The following is a 12,413-nucleotide window of genomic DNA, read 5'->3' on the forward strand; positions in this document are numbered from 1 at the left end:
CAAGGGACGCAGAGGGTCCGTAGATCCCAGGGATTTCAAAATGAGTTCTGATTGGCTGCCACCACTTCAACCAAGAAGTGGTGGCAGCCATCTTAGGACTCAGACTTGTCCGAGTCTCAAGAAAAAAAGGCAAAAAAAGAAAGAGGCAGGGTAGGGATTTCCTTACCTCTAGGACTGGTGCTGGGGTCCCATAAGGACCCCTCTGAGGGCAAAAAAAAATTTTCTTCAATTTTGTCCAGAAAATGTGGAGGACCTGCAGATTGCATTAGAATTGTTTTTTAAATCTCAAGCACCATTGCCCGCGCTTACCCCTCTTTGTCCCCTGGGTGGGCCATGGTCTGGGAGGAAATACCTTTTATATTCAGGGGGAGCGAGGTGCACGTGGCTACCGTCACCAGGATGATTTGAGCCCTGGCGACCCGGTCCCCTGGAGGCCAGCTGTGCATACTAAATGGAGGTGCCCCTCTCAGAGCTATGAATAGTCTTGTGGACCCCATCTCCCATGCCCTGGCTCCTGGTATGCCCTGGGGTGCTGGAACATAGCAGGATAAGCCCCAGTAGAAGGGGTCCCCAAGCCCAATATTGGCCCGGGAGGGGGGCTGCATTCCCCTTCCCCATTCTTAATATGGCTGGGCCCTGGGAAATAAGGTCCTTAGGGCCAGAAATTGACCTGGGGAGGGGGGCTTTGTTCCCCACTCCCCATCTCCAGAATGATCAGGCCCTGGGAGATGGGGCCCCTGGGGCTAAATTCGGCCTTGGGAAGGGGGCTACATACCAGGGGTGGGCAGTAAGCTCCACATCACTGGTGGAGTTAATGGAGTTTTTAGCACTCTGTGCTCTGCTTGGCCCCGGAAGCGGAGCGGAGCTCACCTGGTGCACACTGCAGACCAGTTATGAGCCACACAGTGCAAGCGCTTGTGCTGTGTGGCCCATAACTGAGCTGCTGTGGGCACTCAGACTGATGGTGGTGGTGTGGAGCTTCTGCCTGTGCCAGCTCCGGATCCTGGCCCTATCTGACCTCACCAGCCCAGAAACAGGGGGCAGAAGGAGGCAGAGAGCCAGGCCGCTGGCAACAAGGACCCTGAGAGGACCCAGGTAAGACCCTTGTTTCGCTTTCTCTTGTGCACACGGGGCAGGTCGGTGCACAAAACACCTAAAAACAGCAGCTTTAGCTGCCAACGGCCCAATCTCAGAAGTGCTAAGCAGGGTCAGGTCTAGCTAATCAGGCTCCACCCACCCTTACTACATACTCCCTACCCTAAAATAAATTGGCAGGCTTTGGGTGGTGGGTTTTCTGGGGCTGAAAACAGACACGAGGGTGGGGGGCTGTGTGCCCCCCTCCTGAGTTACCTTCCTTTGCGGCGGTGGCCACAGGGCATGGCTGAAGCCAGGCACTAAGGCCAACCCCCCACTGCCCATGGCCAAAGGTGGTGTGGGATTGGATGCATGAGGGGGTTGCCCTCAGAGCCTGGCCTCAGGTCAGGCCCTACAGCCAACTCTCCTCTGTGCATGGCTGAAGACAGCGGTGGTTGGATTAATGTATGGTAATTAAATATTTATTTACATTAAAAAACATAGAAATTCACTGAAAAAACAAAAGCTACGGGGACGTTATAGTCAGGAAATGGAATTTAAAAAAACCTTAGAAGTTCACTAAATAGTCCAAAGGTTACAGGGACCTTATAGTTAGGTTCACAATTTACACACACACAACCATAGAAATTCAACAGTTTGAGTTATCTCATGAAACTATAATTCATGCCTTATAGTAGCTATAACTTGCACCCTTGCCACGCACTGCTATTTACCTCACCCCCACATATTACATCACTCATGACATCTTCTATGACATTAATGATAATATTAGTCCAAAAAGAAGCAGCATGCCGTATTGGACGGGGAGAGCTGGTGAGAGCATGTATGCAGTGCAGGGGGTGTGAATGTATGTATGCGCTGGAGAGGGGTGTGGGGTGTGAATGTATGTATGCGCTGGAGGGGGGAAGGTCAGAGTGAATGTACATATGTGCTGGAGGAGGGGAGGGGAAGGGGGTTGTGAATGTATGTATGCGCTGGAAGGGGGAGTGAATGCGTGCATGATTGCGGTGTTTGTGTATGTATGTTAGTGTGAATGGGGTGTATGGTACAAGTGCGTGGGGGAGTGGGGATGAGTTTGTTTGTATGTGGGAGTATGTGAGTGCCTGGGTGCAGGTATGTGGACATGTGTGCAGGAGTATCCTGGTGACAGGAATACAGTTTCTGCCACTGGGATACAAGACCGCCAGCTTTTTCTGGTGGTGCGACCGCCAGAAAATGCTGGCAGTCGTCTGCGTCGTAATACCGCTAGCAGTATTACGACATCTGTACTGGCCGGAGGTGCTCACCTCCAGCACGGCAGACTGTGGAAAAGCAGCAGGATGGGCGGAGTATCAGCGGTTCGGCTTAGGCCAAACCGCTGAAGTCGTAATTTGACGGTCTTGCCTGCCAGCCCATCGGCGGTGAGACTGCCACCGCGGGTCTGGGGGTCCTAAGACCGCCAGACTCGTAATGAAGGCCAATATCTTGTTGCCCAATGTTACTTTCTAGCATGAGTTATAGTTTCTTCAGGCAAGTATATCTATAAATTCAAAGCCTCTGCTCACCCCAGAATTTTATAGACAGCAGCTGAAGTGAGCGTTAAGTTTTTTGGGACAATGTTTAGACGATTTATCAAGAAGCGCCAAAGATATAGACAAATCAAAAAATGCTTTTTCAATGGAAATTAGTTCCTAACAATAACTTCCTACTGGTGACCACCACTCGCACACCCGCCATGCACAGTTTTCTCAGAGAGGTCAAAAGTTTCTAATAGTAACTTGAAACTCATACAGGCTATACCCCTCACTTTAATTGGGTGGATTGTAAGTCTACACCTAGGTGTAAATCTCCACTTGAAAATGGTGAAAAAGTGCAGTGTTACACCAAGGTCTATGAGCAAATATACTCATAAGTAAATCTGCAAATGTATATTTGCCTTTGTCAATTAGGTTCATTGGTATGATAATGGCTGAAGGTGATAAAATGTGATTGTTTCAGGTTAACATCCTAAACATCTGGAATTGACCTCACAAGTCGTTTTATGTCTAATTTTGCTCAAGTATTCATTTTAGACTCATCTGTCTCTCACACTTTTCTGTCTTGTCAATAGCAAAACACTCTGGGCCCTATCAACAAAGGTACATTTGGTCCTAAATGTCAGGTTACACCTGAAGTTACATTTTTTACGCTTGCCAAGAACGCACAAAGGGACTACTGGGATGCTCACAAAGTCCTCTCAGTCTACTCTGGAAATTATTGGATTTTTACTATGCTAATTTCTACTTCATTACTGTGCTGGAGTCAATCTTTTTTCAGCATTGGAAGAGAAATGGACCATCCTCAGATTTGGTTAAAGTGTAGAAGAAGGAATTTTTACAATGGGAAAAAAGAAGGTGAGGAACAAGCTTGGGGCAACTTTAAAGTGAGGGGATGGGCAGTCTGTAAAGGAGGTTAGAGCAGCAAATAGGGCAGCCATCAGATCAGCTAAGGCATGCTGGGAACAAGGCACCTGAGGAGATCTTTTAGATGCTTCTGGCAAAGAAATACTTCAGGACATTCTGGCACACAGAGAGGCAAGTTGTAAAAGATCGGGCCACATTGCTTGAGTCATTCATCCAGCCAGCTGAATAGAAGGACAATTTCAAATCGCGCTTCTGCAATTCTGCAAAGCCGTTTATGAGCCAGCTATTTCCTAATGATGGGTCTGTAGAAACTCCCTTTGTGAGTATGCACCTTTTAGCTTCTTCCTTGAAGCTCACTGGCTGAAATGTGTTGCCAAATGAAGGGTAAGTCTCAAGGGCTGGACAAGATCCCATTACATATGTTCTGCTACAACCTTTTTCTACTTTTCTTTCTGGGTCCCATATATTAACACCATTACCAAAAACGCCAGTGCTGCTGGGGCACCCATGTCCCCCACTTAGAAAGTCACAGAAATAGTGCCAATTCATATAAAGGGGTGCTGCAACCTTCCAAGGAAATATCTCACTATCAATGTATTTGATAATTTGCCAGTCTTTTGAAAACAGGTCCTAGACCATCTTACATCTTGGATAGAGGCTGAGAATGCTATTTCCCACCTTGATGAAGGCTTTAGGCCAATACCAGAAACAATCAACCAGGCCCTTAGGCTTCCTATGGCCAAATGGAAGACAGTTGATGTTGAGGTGGCTCACTTTATGTTTCATTTATCAGTTTAAGTGTGGCATTTGGTTTGGTCCCCAAGGCAAAATTGTGGGAGGTTCTAGCTAGTTAAAGACCCAGGACAACCAGCTGAATATCATCATGCATCTGCAGGAGGGAACTTACTCTGTGATACACGTGAGATAGAGATAAATGTCCAAAAGACAAAGCTAATTCTAACAAGAAAACTCTCTGTGGCAAAATAGGACTAGCTTGAGAAAGTCCAGGAATTTGACAATATCAGGATTAGACTACCAAATAAGAAGTTGTCATGCTCTCAAATCCAAAAGAGTTATTCTTTAATCAACCATAGAGCTTTACCTATTGTGAGGTTTTCCAAAACATCCCTCTCTCATCCAATTTTGCCTGTGAGCCAGATTTACAACGGCCAGGTAAAGAGCACTGCATTGTATATAGTTGAGTTGTGGGGGTCAGTGCAATTCCTCCTCACTTAGGGCCAGATGTAGGCAGAAACCAATTTGTGAGTTGCAAATTGCGAGTCCTTTCGACTCGCAATTTGCAACTCGCAAATTGGTATGCAGCAAGGTGTCTCAGACACCTTCTGCGACTCGCTATGGGGTCGCCAAGACCCACCTCATAAATATTTATGAGGTGGGTTGCAGTTTGCGACCCCATAGCGAGTCTAGGCACACATGGGGATGGTGGCCTGCTGGAGACAGCAGACCACCATGTCCGTGACTGCTTTTCAATAAAGCAGTTTTTTTTTCTCTTTGCAGCCCGTTTTCCTTAACCCGTTCTGTGCCCAGGACGTAATGGTTACGTCCTGAGGCACAGTGCTGCTGTGCCCAGGACGTAACCATTATGTCTTGGTCACAGAGCCCAGAGGGAGCGCTAGCGCTCCCTCTGCGGGGTTCCCCCCACCCCCCCAAGGGGGCAGAAACCACTAGGCACCGGGGATTTTTTTTTTGGCGCCAATGTCACGCAGGGGGAGCGACCCCGTAGGCAAGGGTCGCTCCCAGGGGGGGTTGGGGGGGCAAATTTATTTTAGGGCATTTCTGCCCCCCCCGGGGGAAGATCGGCCTATTTTTATTAGGCCGATCTGCCCCCAGGGGGGGCAGAAACCTCTAGGCGCCAGGGAAAATTGTTTTTTTGTGTTTTTTTTTTTTTTTTTTTTTTTTTTTTTAGAGATGGGGAGCGACCCCTTAGACAAGGGTCGCTCCCCTGGAGGGGCAAATTGAATTTATTTTAGGCCATTTCTGCCCCCCGGGGGCAAATTGGCCTATTGTCATTAGGCCATTCTGCCCCCGGGGGGGCAGAAACCTCTAGGCGCCAGGGCAATTTTTTTTTTGTGTTTTTGTTTGTTTGTTTTTTTAGAGATGGGGAGCGACCCATTAGGCAAGGGTCGCTCCCCTGGGGGGGAAATTGTATTTAGACCATTTCTGCAGATTTTAGGTCAATCTGCCCCCAAGGGGGCAGAAACCACTAGGCACCGGGGATTTTTTTTTGGGCGCAAATGTCACTCAGGGGGAGCGACCCAGTAGGCAAGGGTCGCTCCCGGGGGGGGGGGGTTTTGGGGACAAATTTATTTTAGCCCATTTCTGCCCCCCCTGGGGCCGGCTGAGCTAGAGGCCAAAATCCACAGGTAGGCACTGTTTTCTATGAAAAAATGTGATGTGTCCACGTTGTGTTTTGGGCCATTTCCTGTCCCGGGCGCTAGGCCTACCCAAATTTTGAGGTTTGCAAAGGATTCTGGGTAACAGAACCTGGTCAGAGCCCCACAAGTCACCCCATCTTGGATTCCCCTAGGTCTCTAGTTTTCAAAAATGCACAGGTTTGGTAGGTTTCCCTAGGTGCCGGCTGAGCTAGAGGCTAAAATCTACAGGTAGGCACTCTGCAAAAAACACCTCTGTTTTCTTTCAAAAAATGTGATGTGTCCATGTTGCGTTTTGAGGCATTTCCTGTCGCGGGTGCTAGGCCTACCCACACAAGTGAGGTATCATTTTTATCGGGAGACTTGGGGGAACATAGATTAGCAAAACAAGTGTTATTGCCCCTTGTCTTTCTCTACATTTTTTCCTTCCAAATATAAGAGAGTGTGTAAAAAAGACATCTATTTGAGAAATGCCCTGTAATTCACATGCTAGTATGGTCACCCCGGAATTCAGAGATGTGCAAATAACCACTGCTCCTCAACACCTTATCTTGTGCCCTTTTTGGAAATACAAAGGTTTTCTTGATAGCTATTTTTCACTTTTTATATTTCAGCAAATGAATTCCTGTATACCCCATATAGAATGAAAAAGCACTGCAGGGTGCAGCTCATTTATTGGCTCTGGGTACCTAGGGTTCTTGATGAACCTACAAGCCCTACATATCCCCGCAACCAGAGGAGTCCAGCAGACGTAACGGTATATTGCTTTCGAAAATCTGACATTGCAGGAAAACGTTACAGAGTAAAACGTAGAGAAAAATTTATGTTTTTTTCACCTCAATTTCAATATTTTTCTTTTTCAGTTGTTATTTTCTGTAGGAAACCCTTGTAGGATCTACATAAATTACCCCTTGCTGAATTCAGAATTTTGTCTACTTTTCAGAAATGTTGCGGTTTCTGGGATCCAGCATTGGTCTCATGCCCATTTCTGTCACTGACTGGAAGGAGGCTGAAAGCACAAAAAATCGTAAAAATGGGGTATCTCCCAGTAAAATGCCAAAATTGTGTTGAAAAATTGGGTTTTATGATTCAAGTCTTCCTGTTCCTGAAAGCTGGGAAGCTGGTGATTTTAGCACCGCAAACTCTTTGTTGATGCCATTTTCAGGGAAAAAACCACAAGCCTTCTTCTGAAGCCCCTTTTTCCCATTTAAAAAAAAAAAAAAACTTTTCACTGTAATTTGGCTAATTTCTTGGCCTCCTTCTGGGGAACCCACAAAGTCTGGGTACCGCTAGAATCCTTAGGATGTTGGAAAAAAAGGACGCAAATTTGGCGTGGGTAGCTTATGTGAACAAAAAGTTATGAGGGCCTAAGCGCGAACTGCCCCAAATAGCTAAAAAAAAGGCTCGGCACAGGAGGGGGAAAAGGCCTGGCAGCGAAGGGGTTAAAGGAAAACGAGCTGCAAATAGAAAAAAATACCGAAACCTTTTTGTTTCGGTTTTTTTCAGAGTAGGACCACTGCCTGCTCTGAAAAAACATTGTTGTGAGCATTCACAAAGGGGAAGGGGTCCCATGGGGACCCCTTCCCGTTTGCGAATGAGTTGCCATCCACTTCAAGTGGATGGTAATTGCGGGTTGATTTGCGACCGCTTTCGCGGTCACAAATCAACCCTACATCGCGGTGCGACTCGCAAATAGGTAGGGAACGCCCCTTCCTATTTGCGAGCCTGAAACACATTTTGCGAGTCGTACCGACTCGCAAAATGTGTTTCAGCATCGCATGAGGGCATAAGCGCCTCGCAAACGGCTTTTTTTTCCCGCTGTTTGCGAGGCGCTAATGCCTTCCTACATCTAACCCTTAGTGTGGGAGAAAACAATTTTAGAAAGGCAATTGCCAGACTGGGAGGCAGGACTCCCCACCTGCTGCCAAGGCTTGACTTTGCCCTCAAGCCCATCTTAGAGGAGGCAATACTACTCTTGGTGTTCTGTTGGCTTTGGGTATTGAATGCAGACCCCTTAGAACCTTACAGAGAAGCCATGCATGAGATTCTAGCTTTGCAGAACTCACACAAAACCCCCTGGCTAGCTTATTTTAAAGAGACCTTCACTAGCTTGGGGTTGGGAAGGCTTTGGAAGAAGACTTCTGATACCGACAGCACTGCCAAACGTTTCACTAATCAATTTTATTGGTCAAATTTTATCACACATGGTAGGACCTCTGATTCTTTAGGCATTAAGATTAAAGCCTTTATCACATACAATAACACATTTAAATTTGAGGACGCCCTCGATTGTATTTGACTGATTCAGGCATGTTTTTTTTTTTTTTTTGCAGATTCAGTATGATGTTCTTCCCTTGAACTTTTACGTCTTCTTGGCTTAACTTGCCTGATAAGTCAAAACTTTGTTGGGTCTGTCGCTCAATGAACGAATAGGAAAAAATGTATCTGTTTTTCTGCATGAAATACTCTAAACCGACATCCAGATAGATCGCAACTATGAGCTGATCCTTGTGGTTATCTTATCACATCAAGTCATTGAGTATATGAAAAAGTGATACAATGGCAATCGTGGTATTCACAGTAGCTAAATTCAATGTGTTAGTGTGCTCAATGCGGCAGAGGTTTATGGGCTTAGTCTAGACTCTTGGGTTTATTTATGGGCTTTTGGCACAGGGCAGCACAGCAAGTCACCTTGCTGCACTGCCCTGCATCAAAGGGAAAGAGCAGGAATGTGGCACATTCCTGTCATTTGCCCCACACCCACTATGCTGGTGCTGTTTTGGCAGCCTACAGCCAACGCAGGCACCCTTGCACCATGGACAAAGGGTGTCTGCATTGTAGGTAGTATTGTTTTTTGTAAGAAGGGGCACCTTTCTACACAAAAACAGTCCTGGGATGCTTTTTCCTCTTTCTATGTGTGTTACAAAACTAGGAGAAATAAATATATTTCTTCTCGTTGCACCTCCTCTGGGGAAGCGTAAGCTTTTGACCCATCCCCAGGTTTGCAAGGTCTTGTATATCTGGAGATGCATCAAATGCCCATGGAACATGGAACACCTCCCTTGCACAGAGAAAGGCAATGCAGCGATTTGTGCTGCCTTGCCTTACTCCATATCTATGAGGCCATTCAAAGCCACACAAAGTGTATATATATGATTTCAAGGTTTGTGCCACCGTTGCTCCACAAAAAAATGATGCAGCAATGGTGCAAGGGGCTCCTAAATATGCCCCTTGGTGATAGGCTATAGCGAATGTAGGATATGTTTTGACTTGCCTAATGATGAGGCACATTTTATGATTCATGCATGATGCTCAATGGTCACCGCTGATTGTAACATTTTGGGCCAGATGTATCAAGTTTCCAATATAGATGATCAAATTGTGATTTTTTGCAAATCACAAATAAGTAATCGCTATTGGAATGTATGAAACTCCAGGAGTTTAATATAACGATTCGCAAGGGCTCACAAATGGACCTACCTCATTAATATTCATGAGATAGGTCGCAATTTGGGAACCATTGTGAATGGCTACAATCACAGGGATGGTGGCCTGCTGGGCTCAGCAGGCCACCATGTCTGTGATTGCTTTTAAATAAATGCAGCCCGTTTTCCTTAAAGGAAAATAGGATGTGTTTAAAAAAGAAAAATGAAAAGTTTTCTTTTCATTTTTTAAGAGTAGGCAGTGGTCCATGGGATCGCAAAAAATGTTTGATACATCTGGCCCTTTATTATTATAAAATTCACACTTCCTTGTAGGTACCAATGAATGCTTTCTAATTGTAGTTTTGCCTTTTAAAATTGATTTTTTCAATCTATTTTGTATCCGTTTTTATTTTTTCATTTATCGATGAATTACCAAATTCGAACCGACAATAGATTGATTGATTGAATAAAATGGAACAAACGTCTTTTTTGCACAGGTCTTTCAGTACAAATAAAGTTCAAGTTAGGTCAAAATACGTATTTTTGGATTGCCAAATCCGTTGAAAACAATACCAAACTTTGCCATGTGCTCTGCAAACCATGGCACTAAAGGTGATAATCTTTACAAAACAGGTATTAACTCACATTCTTAACTGCAATCTATAAATCATGTGCGAAAGACCAGCAGCACCAGGCACAAAACCTATTGATCTAGGGTTTTCTTGGCTTAATTTTTATCCATAGGACACCATAGTTTGTACATTGCTGCAGAGATGCAACAGAGGCCTGTTCTCATTTTGTGGTACTTGGGGCATTGTAGTATTACAGAAGGATCTGCAGACTCTCGTGCAACCCCTTCTGTAACATAAATAGCGCTGGCACACTTTCAGCACAGGGCAATATTAAGAGTGCGTTCTCTCATTTCTGTGGAATGTGGCCCCAAGCAATTGAGGGAAACACTTTGCCTTTGAGCTGTATTAGAAATGGGGGTGGAGAGGCAAATATGCAGTTTGGCGGAGCACTGACTTCATGCCACAATAAGGTAATAGACAGTGCGCCCCTGAAGGCAGCCCCCAGGTAGGAGGAAGCGGATCCCATAGATAGACATCCCCTGCTGATGGGTGCAGTCACTCACCCACCACCCTTTGAAGTGCATGTGGGTGTTACCTGCACAGTGAAAAAACGGAGTGACTGCTTCAAGCAGCTGCTCTGTCTCTTACTAATGTGCTGCCCCCGTGGCAGCTGTGCATTTGTGTCTACCCTGGGGGAACAGCATTATCAGTAATAGGCTACACTGTCCCTGTTTGTCCCAGGCACACCCACTTTAAAGTGCTCTGTGGTGCAGACACAGACAGTGCGCCCCTTTTATAATGCAGCTTGAAGTTTACCAAATGATCCTCAAAGTGGGAGGCAAAAGTTGTGAAATTATGACGGGAATGCCCATCCAGGTGTCCCTTCTTTATTTCTATGCCACAGTGTTCGTACTAGCCAGAACGTGGTAGTGTGCACACACATATCTCATCGAGGGAGCTGTTTGTAAGAGTAAGAAACACGTAGAAACTGTTAGCATTTTTAAATGCTATACATAGACTGACGGACTTGCCATAATGGGTGGCAAGCTCAGCTCATCACTTCTGACTACTGAGAGCTAGCCTTTTTGGACTTATGCCAATGTTCAAAAGTAGCCCTAATGAGCAGAACCATTAAACAACAAGCATTGGCAAGTACAATAGGCCGGTATTTAATGTGCTAACGCGTGCAGTTTTTTAAAACTATTTTGAACGCTGCAGTTGATAAAATGGATTTGATATATGGCCACTGTTTCTCCCCTGACAATGTAATAACCTGATTTCTATAGACAGAAGTCCCCATTATGGCCATTTAAAAAAAACTGATAACAAAAGTTACAAGCCTCTTCGAAATTACAAGGTATGCGTGACTTCAAAGGACCCACAGTTTTTTTCCTGGAGGCTGTGGCTTAAGGCAGCCACAGCACAGCCTCTGGACGAAGCTCTGCAGGGAATGAGGAATAACCTGCAGAATACATTCTGGTGTTTCAAATTCTGCTAGTTAATCTTCATTTCTAAGGTGACCCACCAGGCAGCGCCGGCGTAGGGGGAAAATGCCGTATGGGCGTCCAGAAATGGTGCAAGTCAGGCTGAGGCAAAAAAATCGGCACAACCCGATTTGCGCCATTTTATTACGACGCCCATCCCCCATTGAAATGACTCCTGTCTTAGCAAAGACAGGAGTCATGCCCCCTTGCCCAATGGCCATGCCCAGGGGACTTCTGTCCCCTGGGCATGGTCATTGGGCATAGTGGCATGTAGGGGGGCACAAATCAGGCCCCCCTATGCCACAAAAAAAAAAAAAAAAAAACTTACCTGGACTTACCTTAATGTCCCTGGGGTGGGTCCCTCCATCCTTGGGTGTCCTCCAGGGGTGGTCAAGGGTGGCAGGGGGTGTCCCTGGGGGCAGGGGAGGGCACCTCTGGGCTCATTCTGAGCCCACAGGTCCCTTAACGCCTGCCCTGACCCAGGCGCTAAAATCTGGCGCAAATGCGGGTTTTTTAGTCCCGCCCACTCCCGGGCGTCATTTTTGCCCGGGAGTATAAATACGACGCATATGCATCGCAGTCATTTTTTAAGACGGGAACGCCTACCTTGCATATCATTAACGCAAGGAAGGTGTTCACGCAAAAAAATGACGCTAACTCCATGAACTTTGGCGCTAGACGCGTCTAACGCCAAAGTATAAATATGGAGTTAGTTTTGCGTCGAATTTGCGTCGAAAAAACGACGCAAATTCGGTGCAAATGGAGTATAAATATGCCCCTTAAGCCCATATTTATACTTTTTGACGAAAAACTGCGCCAACGCAGTTTTGCGTCAAAAAAATTAGCGCCGGCTAACGCCATTCCGAAGCGCCATGCGGGCGCCGTATTTATTGAATGACGTTACCCGGCGTTAGCCGCCGGCGCTGTCTGGTGTGCGTTAAAAAATATGACGTACACCAGGCAGCGCCGGCGTAGGGGGAAAATGGCGTATGGGCGTCCAGAAATGGTGCAAGTCAGGCTGAGGCAAAAAAATCGCCACAACCCGATTTGTGCCATTTTTTTA

The 12,413-nt window shown here is 46.1% G+C and overlaps 1 protein-coding gene across 2 annotated transcripts in view; it reads right to left on the minus strand.

The window, feature by feature from the left end:
* The window catches only part of SLC24A3 (solute carrier family 24 member 3), a 1,392,829-nt gene that overhangs the window by 214,953 nt on the left and 1,165,463 nt on the right, over positions 1-12,413 (minus strand). The gene's annotated exons all lie outside the window — the stretch shown is intronic.

This window comes from Pleurodeles waltl, chromosome 5 (genome assembly GCF_031143425.1).
Source record: "Pleurodeles waltl isolate 20211129_DDA chromosome 5, aPleWal1.hap1.20221129, whole genome shotgun sequence".
Lineage (NCBI taxonomy): Eukaryota > Metazoa > Chordata > Amphibia > Caudata > Salamandridae > Pleurodeles > Pleurodeles waltl.